Source organism: Oenanthe melanoleuca, chromosome 2 (assembly GCF_029582105.1).
Source record: "Oenanthe melanoleuca isolate GR-GAL-2019-014 chromosome 2, OMel1.0, whole genome shotgun sequence".
NCBI classification, from domain to species: domain Eukaryota; kingdom Metazoa; phylum Chordata; class Aves; order Passeriformes; family Muscicapidae; genus Oenanthe; species Oenanthe melanoleuca.
The window spans coordinates 7,454,103-7,464,408 of record NC_079335.1 but is presented as its reverse complement, the minus strand read 5'-3'; positions in this window follow the sequence as shown (position 1 = coordinate 7,464,408).

Here is a 10,306-nt window from a genome sequence, read left to right as displayed (position 1 = left end):
TCAACAATGGACAGATCAGTGCTATTAAAATAATTAGAATTTCCAGTCTTAACAACTCCTGAAGGTGATAGAGAAGATTTGCACAAACTTAGAACATTTCTACTTGAAATTATGAAGGTACATAAATGACATATATCATGTAAGGCACCTGTTCCCATACAGTGGTTTGTTTCCTGTTCTTTCTCACGAAAAATATTTCAAGCTCCTACTTCTCAGTGCTAAATCAAAGTTTGACAGTTGATGAATTGTTATTTTGCATGAGTAGATGATGCATTAATTTATAAGTCTTTGGAAAAATGCTGTTTAGCAACTCAGTGTAAGATGAAAGAATACAGCCATTACTTATTCCTAGTAAACAAACACCAGATATACAATTTACACAGAGAGAGCAATATCTGGCAGAATCCTCGTTGCTGGGAGTAGCAGGAATTGCACAAAGTATCCCCATTATCCTAGCAGCCTAATTTGGCTAAGCTGGTTCTAATGGAGCACGGAAATGTGGCTGCCTGCTCAGCCTCTCCTCCCAGGAACATATTGTAATTAACTGCCTGAGCAGCTGCACAGTGCAGGAGAAGGCTCTGAATGATGTGACTCTGTTGATATTACCTGTGCTAAAAAGGTTCTGGAGATTGGAAGGGAAGAGCTGATTGCTTTTTACGGCAGTGTCTAAAGCCTAAATGAGTTCTGACACCTGAAGGAAGGAGAAATAACCTGCAGATTTCACATCAGCACTCTGCAAAATGTATTTGGAAGCTTGATCACCATGACCTCACCCTTGCAATTATTTCAGCCCCTCCAGTTATTGTCACGTATTTGATCCTCAAATTTGGTTTAATTGATGCTGTGAATGTTAACATAAACTTGATGGCAAAGGAACAGCTATTCACTGTGTAAGCCAATTTCTTCATTATCACAAGGAGCCAAGATATCACCAATGACCCTGCTCAGGAGTAAACAGCAATAATACGTTGAAAATCTGACAAAAAAGGGCTCTTGGGGAAAACTATTATAACATTTCATTAAATGGAAGAAAATGGAGTTAGTCTGGCACAGCTATAGGTTGTAGGCAAGGATGGGGCAAGCCCTGGATAATGACAATGCCTTTAAGGTGTTAATAGCAATGGTTAAAGTACTGTCTTCTGCAGGATGACATAATAGTAGTGCAAAGCTGGGTCCTATCTTTGTTTCTAAAGAAACTGAGATTAAGACAAATTATGATTATGGCGAATTACCATGAAATACAGAATACATGAGCCAAAAGGCTATTTAAAAACTACTGCATCCAGGCTGGACAACCCCAGTGTCTCAGCCTGTTTCCATAACTCTGTGTCCCGTTCAAGTCACTTATGTCACCAAAACTATCAGCAGCCTGGCCTAGTGGAAGGTATCCCTGTCCATGGCAGGGGGCTGGGACTCAGTGAACTTTAGGGTCCTTCCCAGCCCAACCCATTCTCTAATTGTTACCAGATGTACCAGCTTCACTTGTCCTTTTGGCTGCTGGAAGCAAGGAGAGTTAGCTGAGGGTGTCAAGGATGTGCTTCCAAATGCATAATAACAGAAAGCTGTGGGAGCTCCAAGAAAGAGAGTGGGAGCGAGTGATTTGGTTAAACATCTCATCCATCTATCTATAAGAACCTCTGCAGATGCCACCCTGCAGCGTTTGGGGAGATAATTCAGAGCAGAGGCAGTCAACAGGACACAGATCTCTGAATGGTCCTGGAGCAGGAGCACGGAGGCTGCTGCTTAGCAAGGCTTGTGATCTCATGAACATCTTTTGGCTTCCTTTTGTCCATGAAAACATGACACATTTGCAACTCTAATTTATGAACAGATTTCATAACCATGTCTCAGTTAACTACAGCTTCCCCCTGCTTGTTTGCAAAAATCACGTGATGAGTCTTGTTTAAGAACATAAGGACCCCTGTGAAGAAAACATTTCTCACAAGCTAGTTGTGCATTGTTCAATACAGAAGCTTCTGGGCCTTATTAGTGTTGTTATTTGTATTTCAGAGAGCACCACAGAGATTTGAGAAAAGTTGTTTTCTTGGCTAGAAGAAGGGGTTTCCCCATGAAGTGTTGCTTCAGGGACATTAAAATCACAAGTGAAAATGGCACAGCACAAAGCACAGAGTGGCATTGTGAGATGATTGTGGGGGAATATAAATTACAGCCACAGCAGTACTAATTACTAAATATCAGCATAAATATTTGTCTCTTCCTTCTGTGTATTCTAACAGAGATTTAGACACAGAAATGTCTAATATTACCAAAGCATTTTTCTAATAATATGGATTTTTATATTCCTAGTGTTATGAGCAGTATTAATTCTTCATTTGAAGTATATTTGTCTTCATCATTCACAGTATCCCTTTCATTTACACTCGAAACTCTATCAGAAACATGCTGTATTCATTCCACTGATTCTGATCTAAACTACCCTCTTGGGTGAGAAATGCAAAATACATTTATTCTGCTTTAATTAGACCTCTAGCAAATCCTTGGGAAATGACAATTTTGAGCAGAAGATGAGAGAGCTATTTCCTTTAGATTCTCCCTACCAGAGAGCAGGATGACAGAAGGAGTTAGGAGTTAATAGGAAACATTAACCAGAATTTGCCCTTGCAGCAGCCAGCAGTTCAGCTGCCATTTCATATTTCTTCTGTGACATCACACACACTTCCAGCCTTTAACATTTGTCCATGGCCTTCAGGGAGAGCACAGCTCAGTAATAAGATGAACTGCTTTTAAAAGATTGTTCTAATACCATCAGGGCTGACACAGCACTGATGTCAGTGGAGGTAAGGGAGAGTGCTGAACTCCTCACCTCTGTTCCTATCACAGGAAGGATGAAAAATGAACACCCTGATGGTGCCAGCATTGTGAGCTGTCTGCAGCTGCCACAGCCAGCAGCCAGGATCAAAAGGTGGGGATGCAGGGCCCCAGAGTGCTCAGGTTTGAGTGCTGGGATGGGGGAAGAGCAATGGGGTCTATTGAGGTGGGGAGAAGGGGAACAGAAACTTCAGCCTTACTTTATGCCAGCAAACCTGGATCTGACCACCAGCTTAAAACTGCTCTCCAGGGGTACAGGCACACTGAGGTATTATTAATCTGCTCTCCAGGGGTACAGGCACACTGAGGTATCATTCATCTGCTCTCCAGGGGTACAGGTACACTGAGACATTATTCAGCTGCATTGGCTCACCCCAGTGGTCCCTTTATGTACTGGCTGGCCTTTGACAGGTTAGAGAAACACCCAGTTTCTCAGTCACAACAAGCTTTGTCCTAAAAAAAGAAGAACACTAGTGCATGGGAAAAACAGTGCCTAGAGCATCTCTGAGATAAAAATTCCTTCCCAGGCCTGCCCTTTGACTGCCCACTGACTTGGGGTGAGTCCCTGTGGTTTATCTTCTTTCTCTCAGAAGCTTCATCTATTCAGTGCAAATCTTTTAGGGCAGGAGCACCCTCTGAAATGGGTTTGTCTAACATCAAAAATTACTGATGTCCCCAAGTTCAAATGCAATTATAAATAGTAAGAAGGAGGCCAGCAAGCTGCAGAGAGCAAAAGCTTTGTGCTTTGCATTTTTTGACCTTTCCAAATTATAAACTTACAAATATTAAAAGAAAAGGATCCAAATGGGCAAAGGAGGAGGAGACAGGGAGGGAAACCATGTACTAATGGCTTATGAAAAATCACTTGACAATTTTTCATCTGCCTTCTTTGAGATAAAAGCCAATATAAAGGAACCAAGAGCAATTATGTCCCAGCCTATGAAGTGTCTTAGGCTATGCTCCAACCTTCATTTTTCAGTTTATGAAATGTCTTGAGTAGAAGTCTCTACTCAGGCCTTCAGTTTTGATTCTATATTTTGCACTTTGTGTGTTTTGTCTCTTTTTTGAATAATGGTTCTATTACCATTATTAGGTATTACTTTCATTGGTGATGTACTTAACAAGTGGTACTTATACCCTTGAAGGTTCAGCATATGGTGGAAAAGTGACCTGACTGTATTTGTAGAATATGCTGAGGGTTCAGGAGTTCTTTCATGTTCCCAATGGAGACCTAACTGGGATAAGAGGGCCAAAAGCTGAAAGTTAAATATCCAGTCTGGAAAGTTGCTTTTTTTAAAACAACAACTGCAGAAATTTCTGCTGGAGCCAAGAGGAATAGTTGATAGTTCTCCCTCTCTCTCTCTCTGTCTCTCTCCCTCTGGGTTTCTCAAATCAATTTGTGTTTCCAAACAGCCCAGTGGCTTTGATGTCATTCAGCAGGGTGCAATATCTTGTCATTGCAGGGTCCAACGTGGAGAAATCATGGAAGAAGATGGATCCTGTCTTAATGAAAAGACCAAACAGCTGCCTGTAGAGCACTAATTTAGTTGGACAGTAGCTCTGTCCCATCCTCCTCCTGGAGTTAAACACTCTGTGGACATGGCACAGGGAAGCTCCCCCCTTGCAGAACTCACAGGGGAAATGTAAGATGGGTTACAACAGAACAGACAAGGGAAGCACAAGGAAAGCAGCACACACCATGGGTGAAAGTGATCAATCCAGTGGTTCCAGGAGAGGAAGGGTAGGAGCCCTGATCACAGAGCCACCAGGTGTTTGAGGGACGGGTTTCAAGGAGGATCATAACAGTCATTTCAAACTGGTCTGGGTTGTTTCTTCTGAATAATGCCAGGGAAAACCAGAGAAGGCACAGATGAGCTCACTTGAAGGCACAAAGCAAGCAGCTGAGCTGATGCCAAGGACCAGCTGAGGATAAGAAAGATGAGGAAGGCAAGGAGACAAAAATGTAGGCTGTGAAATCTTTTCAACAAGTTTCTGCTGTCTGTACTTTAGGGCAGTGAATAGCAAAAGCAGTTGGAAGAGAGGGGGGATGACATGAGCAGCAGTGTTTTGAAAGGGCAGGAAAGGGGAAGATGCCACATTATGACAAAGCAGCAAGTTAATGGTGTCACCACAGTGACAAAGCCAAGAGATGGTGCAGGCAAGAGGGCAGGATCAGGGCCAGATTCAGCATCCTGGTGAGACTACACATGCCCAAAAGAGATACAGAGGACAGGCTAAGATGTTGGGTAGGAGAATGATTGTGGTGTAGTCTTTGTGTACTGCTCAGCACAGGATTGATTCTCAAAATGCCTGTCAAAACATATTTGCTCTTTTTGATGGCTTTGTAATATATTCTTCATAATTCTTCCAGCCAGCCAGCTGATTCAGCCTCTGCCAGCCATAGGTGGGCTGTGGGCTCATCACAGCAAGCAAATGCAATTCTATTGATTTAAAGATATATGAGTCTCCTGCTAGCAAATCATTGTATTCAATGGTTTCTTCATTGCATTTAATCATGGGAGAAGGTGTTCCATTATATTCAAAAGACTTTTTTTTTCCTTTTTTTAAGGAATAGCACATGGAGAGAGGCATCTTTAAGCAGGTCTGCACATGAGAAGCAGATTTTCATGACAAGGAAGGTCAGGCTGGCAGGTCCTTTTCATGCACAAGGGCACAGTGCACTTTCCAAATACCAAACTGTTGCTATAGTTGTGCTCAGGACCACAAAAAAAGTATCTTTTCTCTCTCCTTCAACTAGGTTTATTAACCCAGTCAGAACTCTCTCCTGCTTTTCTCAGAGTAGAGTCAGGTTGTTGATTTTTCTGTTCCTTTGGTCTCTCAAATCTTGGGATCTGAGTTGTGCATCTGGAGGAATGGAGGGCATGTTCTTTGGGCACAGTGGCTGGGGACAGCAGTGACAGAGGCTCAAAACTCCCCACAGCAGGGAAAGTTAAATTCCTGCTTTTTAGATCCTGACTTCTTCCATCATGGGTTTGAACATCTGTGGTCTGCCAGCCCTATGGATGTGTGCATGGCAGTGGGCTCCTGCAAATGCAGCACCACAGGCCAAGTTCTCCAGGCTTTTGGGTGCAATTAGACATTGATGCCCAAATCTGAATGTCAAGAGATCTTGAGGATGACATGGGCACCAACCTGATCTGCATGAGTGACAGCAGAGATGTGCAAAGTTTGTGTTTGTATGGAGCTCTGGGGCTGGCCACAGGCACACACAGACAGTGGACAATAAATGTGGACAATAAGGAGAGTAACAAGAGAATGGCTGCTTTGAAGCAGTGGTCTGAGCTGTTGGCACCCAAATTTTGCAGAACATTAGTCTAAATCCAGTCTTAATTTAGGTAACTTCAATCTTGCCTTCACTGCAATTTCATGGAATTGAATTTTATCTTTCACTTATCTCTGAAGAAAACTCTTCAGGGACACCTGAGTCTTGGGTTGGTATCAAAACACATTTATCATCCCCCTAAATTTTCATTAGTTTTGTGACTGTGCCTTTCTAACCTGATACACTGCTTCCATTAGTCCAAACATAGAAACAGCTGATCTGACAGAAGGGCCCTTGCCTATCTTATTTATCTTTTTCAATACTTTTTTTTAATAATTTCTAGACCATGCACTTAGAATAAGTCTGAAAAATAACAATTTGAATCAGTTCTTTCTTAGCCTATAGTTATTTTTAGTTAGGTGTCAGTGTAATCGTGGCAAAGAACCTCAGTCTTGATCAAATCTGTTTGCTTTTCTCCCTCTGTTTCTCCAAAACCTTAATTGAATTGTTGTACAGGTCTACTGAAAATAGCATTTTCCATTTTCAAGCATCAAAGGTCTTCACAAGTGTTTATTGATTGCTGTCTCTTGTGAATCCTCTTTGAAGCAGGTATGGTCTGTTACAGCTGTTTAACCAACAGATAAACAAGGCATGGTGTTCCTCATAGAGCTTGAATGACGTGCAAGCATAGATATTTTTATAAAATCCCTTCTTTCACTCCAAACTCTGATAGCAAACTTCATCCTTCCCTCACAAGCCTGGTGATGGGCTCAGCAGCTAAGTTTGGCTCTGCACACTGGAGCTGAGTGCAGAGCACTGGCTGTTCCTCTGACCTGCCATGGGGCTGTCAGGAACTCTGCTGGGAAGGTTCCCTGGATGTGCTGGCACTCAGCCTGTGCCTGGGACATGCAGAGCATGGCACAGCCCAGATGCACAAGAAAGCTTCCAGCCAGAGTAAGTGATGCAGACATCCCTCTGCATGCCCATGCAGGGAGACCCAGCAGCTGAGGTCCCACCTTCCCCTTGATCTCCCTCACCTCCTCCAGTGGAAAAACTTCCATATGTCACGTGCTTGTTCAGGAGCTTTCAAAGGGCAGTGAAGCATTTTGGCTTTTGCACAATTGTTTTTTTTTTTCCCAATATTTAAACTTTTTTGGCATCAAACTGAATCTTCCTACCAAGCATGCACCAGGGAGGGGACCTGCCAGTCTTCTCCACCTGGATGGAGACACATCCCTACCATGGATGCATTCTTGTATCTTTTTTTTTGGTGTGAAATAAATTAGGTTATTGTTTCCTCGAGTAAAACAGATTTCTGGCTTATACTTTGCTCCGCCTGCTTCATTTTGTATTTCTTTTTCTCAAGCATGCAAAACTGGAATTCCCATGCTATTCCAGATGAAGTCTCGTATTTCCTTATCTCCAGTTATCTCACAGCTGCACTGATATCCAGTTTAGTTATCTTAAATAATAATTTCTTACATGTCAAGAGAAAAATGCACTGATTAATTTAGAAAATATAATATGTTAGCAAAGAAAACCAGATATTCTGAGGATTTTGTTTTTGACAAAGACTTGTAACATATTAATTTGTTTATATGCATTTCTATATTTTCTTTAATAATTTCTTCTAAAGTCCTAGGTATAACTGGCATCAAACTAATTGGGTATTAATTATCCATGGGGTTTTTTTTACCTGTTTGGTAAGTCTTCTCCAGTGAATTCTTTTGACAAGATCTCTGATGAGATCAAGAGATATAAGCAAAGAAAACATGTCAAGGGAAAATACTTTTCACAATACCACAGGTCAGCTAATTTTTAGTCCACTGAAATCCAAAGGGCTGATGAACATGAGCTTGAAGCCAGAGTCAGGCATAACAGTCCTGTCCTTAAAATCCCCCTTGTCACAAGATTTGGCCCTTCAGGACCAGGTGATTTAAAAGCCTGCCACCCAAAATTGCCCCTGCCAGATCCCTGATTAGGTGAGGTGCTGATTTGGTCATTGCCAGTAAATGTAAACCACTATCATTCTCAGTTTACATTCAAACATCAGGTTGCAAACTGGGCAGGCTGACAAGTCAGATTCACAATCATCTCTGATTGAGCTGCAGCTGAAGAGCTTATCACCCAGATGGGTAACATCTTCAGCCAGCACAGGTAAATCCAGTGTGAATCAGTCTCAATTGGCCTATTTTTCTCAATTACCCAGCTATATATGTACAAGGAATCATGAGAGACATGCTGCAGAGCTCTGCCTTCACCTTCAAAGGTCTAAGTCTTACCAGAAAAGATTCAAAATACAGTTCTTACATTTCAGCTATTCTACTCATCTCATCAAGCAGTGGATATATATTAATAAGTATTTAATCAGAATGTTGTATTCCAAAGCCTAGGAAATAAATGCACCAGGAAATAGACCTCTACTTTTCTTATTGTGAGGGAAATGCTGACTGTTTGTTGCAGCAGTTCCTGTCTTGGTTTCAGCTACATCAGTGACAGGCAGGGAGAGGAGAGAGCTGTGGCTCTACAATTAGACTGAGCCTGGAATGAGCAGAGAGCTCTGTGCCTGCCACTGAGTGATGGGGTTAGCTCACATCTCAGCACAGACTGATCCCATCCTGCAGGAGGCTTTGGGAAGTGGCTTGGGCTGAGGGAGAAAGGGTCACTGCAGTAGCTGAGATTTGCAATGGCAGGTGCCACCAGGGAGGTGACAGGCTCAGAGGAAGGGACATGCTGAGACATGCTGGCTGCCTGTGTGGGAATAAATGTTCCTGGACCTTGAAGTCAGGTGGTACACATCAGCCTGCATCCACACTAGTAAATCATAGCTCCTGAACATAGTGGCTACACAAAAACCACTTTGGGGAATGATCCCTGGCCTGTGCAATCTGTTGAGGTATATCCAGGGACTGCTGGGGAGCTCACAAGCTGGAAAAGGACAAATCCTTGACAGAGAACAATTTAGGGATTTACTGCCTCATGGGACCACATTCCTGTGCCCAGGATGGTTCTGGAAATTACAGAGGCAGCTTTGGTATGCAAAACTGGCATTTCACTGGTAGGGAAAGGTTTGCTGGCATCCAGTTGTTATGGCTTGGTTAAGGAAGTCACCAGTAGAGACAGCTGCTGTGCACACACAGATCAGAGCAGCTGGACCCTGGTAACAGAGGAGTCAGGGCACAGAGAAGATGGAAAGCAAGGACTGGTGATGAGGCTGGATGAGCACACCCACAGGCTGGTCTCAGGGCATGGGCTGGGGCTTGTGGCTGCAGGGGACAAGGCAAATCCACTGCCCTGGTGCCTGAAGTTTGCAAAAGGACACCCTGTGTGGGTCTGTGAATCCACATCCTCTGCTCAGCTGCAGCAAAGCCTCCCAGGTGCACCTCCCATATTCATGTGTATGGGAGGATATCTGCTGTGGTTTGACTGAAATTCTCTCCAGCTGTGCTCTTTATCCTTTAAGTTCCCTCACTTTTGTATTACTTTGGTCAGCTTAATAGATTTCTCCTGAGAAAAATGAAAGGCAATCTTTCATTGTTCATGTGTCATATGTGACTTTCAAAAACAGCCTTGTGGGCAAAGATTTTTAATTTCACCTGGTTAAAGAGGTCTTTGAATAGGAGTCAGCTGCCAGCACTGTCCTTGTGTACCCAGGACAAACACCTTTGAAAGGTAATGGAAGAAAAACAGAATCACCTACATTTTTCCCCAGTGCAGGTGAATTTTGACAAAAGGCCAAAGTAGGTATATTTACAGATGCAAGGAACATATGCATGCAGATATATGGTTTGTTGGGTTTTTTTGGCTGACAGAGAAAATAAACAATTTCATCTTTCAAGTGACAAATGAGTTCTTATTTGGCAGAGTTGATTAAATTTGTTTTGTGGATGGAAAAAAAATTGTGCTGCAGTTCACTGATACAGAAACAATTAAAATAGATTGTTTTACCTGATGTAATTCCAGACAGGAAATAATTATCCTTTTATGAAATCACATCTGTAGAAGGATAATTGATTTGAATGAGTACAATATTTCACAGAGACAGGAGTGAGTATAGCACCTATTTACCTACACAGCAAATTCTAATAGTTTTTTAAAATTTAATTCTTAAGAGTGGCTGGTTTAATATTTGCTTGTTTTTACTTCATACATACAGTTTTGTTAATGTATATGCCTCTCTCTTGGATATATATT